General features: G+C 64.3%; 1 pseudogene; it reads left to right on the top strand.

The window, feature by feature from the left end:
• Positions 1–503: 503 nt before the first annotated feature.
• On the top strand, positions 504–2,642 carry LOC141576889 (immunoglobulin gamma-1 heavy chain-like; annotated as a pseudogene).
• Positions 2,643–2,874: the final 232 nt, after the last annotated feature.

Genomic DNA, 2,874 nt, shown 5'->3' with positions numbered 1-2,874 from the left:
GGGCTCGTTCAGGGCCTGAGCTGGGCTGCCAGCCGGAGCAGAGCAGATGGGTCAGGGTGAGAGGAGACAGGCCCAGCCAGCGATGTGCCCGGGCTGCTGGCACCGAACAGGCGAGGAAGGTGGGGGCAGTGTGGGGCCCCAAACTGTGCTGAGGGATGAGCTGGACTGAGGAAGGACAAGGGCAGAAGGAAAGCAGGGACCTGAGAGCCACGAGCTGGGGTGGGGTCAGAGGCCCTGGTGGGAGGGGGAAGTGAGCCGAGGGGCTGCAGCTGGAGGTCCAGAAGAGGGACCGGAGCCCCCCAAGGCACAGACTCGCAGCCGGGCTGAGGCCACAGGGATGAAAGGGGGGGGCCAAGGAGGAGGCCTGCAGGGACAGAGTCTGGGGGGGCCAGGGCCCAGGTGCTCTGGCTGCAGAGCTGACCCAGAAGACACGGGCCCGGAGGGCAAAGAGCAGGCCAGGCAAGGGGCCACGAGCAGGCTTCTGGGTGGTGGAGGCCCACCACGCCAAGGACAGACCCGCTCACCCAGGGCAGGGCCGGGCTGGGGCAGCAGGACGGTGAGCTCAGGGGACCAGCGGACGCTGGCCGGGAGCAGGCAGCACTGGTCAGGACTCAGACACAGGGCTCAGTCAGGCCAGGCACTTGCAGGAGATTAGGGACCTGGGGGGCTGTCACCCAGGTGATCACCCAGCTCTGACCCACAGCTGCAGAGGCACGAGGCCCCAGGTGGTGAGGGCCCTGCTGGCCAGCTGGTTTGCAGACATTCTGGAAGCACGTGGGTGCTGGGCTCAGGGGTGCCCAGACCTGGGCACGTGACACCCTGCCCGGACCCTCCCAGGGGTGAAGCCCCGATGGTCACATGGCCTGCTTTCTTGCAGGCTCCAGCAAGGCCACTTCGGTTTATCCTCCAACTGCTGGAAGTGGGGACACGCCTGGCTCCACGGTGCCCTTCGGCTGCCTGGTCTGGGGCTACATCCCTGAGCTGGTGACGGTGACCTGGAACTCGGGCGCCCTGTCCAGCGGCATCCACACTTCCCATCCATTCTCATGTCCTCGGGGCTCTACTCCCTCAGCAGCTTGGCGACGATGCCCGCCAGCAGCTCGGCCGGCAAGACCTTCATCTGCAACGTAGCCCACCCGGCCAGCAGCACCAAGGCGGACAAGCTTGTGGGCAAGAGGACAGGCCTCAGGGAGGGCGTCCACTCCCAGACAGGACCGAGGTCAGCCCTCCTCCCGGCTCGAACCACATGCCAGGATGGCGACCTCTGCCCAGGGTATCAGAGGAGATGCGGTCTCCTCACCTGAAGGCCTCCCAGGCTATGTGAGGTGTCCTCTGGGTATTTCCACCAGGTTCAAGGTGGTCACAGGCTGGACAACTCTAACCCACAGAACTGGTGCTGATCTGCACATTCCACAACCTGTCCCTGACCTAAACTCCACCCAGGGCCATCTCCCGCCCACAGTAACCCCCCATCTGCTCTCTCTGCAGCGCTCCACAGCGAAGACCACAGCTCCCAGTCTCCCAAATGCCCAGGTAAGGGAGCCAGGCTACACCCTCCATCGCAAGGAAGTGACCAGACACCAGGCCCCGCCTGATGAGGGCAACATGTGCCCTACAGGAGGCCCGTCCAGGTGCTGACCCACATCTTGTTTCCCCCACCAGCCCCTGAGCTCCTTGGAGGGCCCACGGTCTTCATCTTCCCCCCGAAACCCAAGGACGTCCTCTCCAGCACCCGAACACCTGAGGTCACGTGCCTTGTGGTGGACGTGGGTAAGGAAGACCCTGAGATTGAGTTCAGCTTGTCCGTGGATGACACAGAGGTACACACGGCTGAGACAAAGCCAAAGGAGGAACAGTTCAACAGCACGTACCGCGTGGTCAGCGTCCTGCCCATCCAGCACCAGGACTGGCTGACGGGGAAGGAGTTCAAGTGCAAGGTCAACAACAAAGCTCTCCCGGCCCCCATCGAGAGAACCATCTCCAAGGCCAAAGGTGGGATGGACAAAGGGCGCGGGAGGGCCCTTTGGGGCTGCTCAGAGTGACCGTCATGCTCGCAGACACACCTGTCCCCACAGGGCAGGCCCGGGAGCCGCAGGTGTACACCCTGGCCCCACACCAGGAAGACCTGGCCAAGGACACTGTGAGCGTAACCTGCCTGATCAAAGGCTTCTACCCACCTGACATCAACGCTGAGTGGCAGAGGAACGGGCGGCCGGAGGCAGAGGGCGCCTACGCCACCACGCTGCCCCAGCCGGACAACGCCGGGACCTGCTTCCTCCACAGCAAGCTCTCGGTGGGAAAGAACACGTGGCAGTGGGGAGAAGTCTTCACCTGTGTGGTGATGCACGAGGCTCTACACAATCACTCCACCCAGAAATCCATCTCCCAGTCTCCGGGTAAATGAGCCTCACCCCGGCACCCAAGCGAACCCCCCTCCCCGAGGCTCTCAGGGTCCCACGTGGACGCCTGAGCCCCACCCCTGTGTACATACCTCCCGGGCCAGCATGAAATAAAACACCCAGTACCTCCCTGGGGCCCTGCAACACTGTCATGGTTCTTTCCGTGCAGAGCTCCGGTGCCCGCCGGGCCTGCGGGAGGCGGGGGCAGGCCAGGCTCTGAGGACAAACTTGGTGCCAACGGAGGCAGGCAGCAGCCCAAGGCCAGAGAGGGGGCTCTGCTAGAGGCAGCCGCTCCCCAGGGTCCAGGGTCCGGCCAGCACCTACTCAGGCTGGAGTGCGTAGAGGGGACTGGTAGAGCCTCCCAGGGACCCTCACGGAAATGAGTGCACGGTTCTTCCCACCTCTGTCCAAGCCCAACTGTGGGACAGTGGCAGGTCCTTGTCCCCGCAGTTCCCATCCCCGGGGCCTCGAGGGT

This window comes from Camelus bactrianus, unplaced genomic scaffold, assembly GCF_048773025.1.
Source record: "Camelus bactrianus isolate YW-2024 breed Bactrian camel unplaced genomic scaffold, ASM4877302v1 HiC_scaffold_43, whole genome shotgun sequence".
Taxonomy (NCBI): domain Eukaryota; kingdom Metazoa; phylum Chordata; class Mammalia; order Artiodactyla; family Camelidae; genus Camelus; species Camelus bactrianus.
Note: the sequence above shows the minus strand (reverse complement) of the source record. Positions and strands in the feature narration are given on the sequence as shown.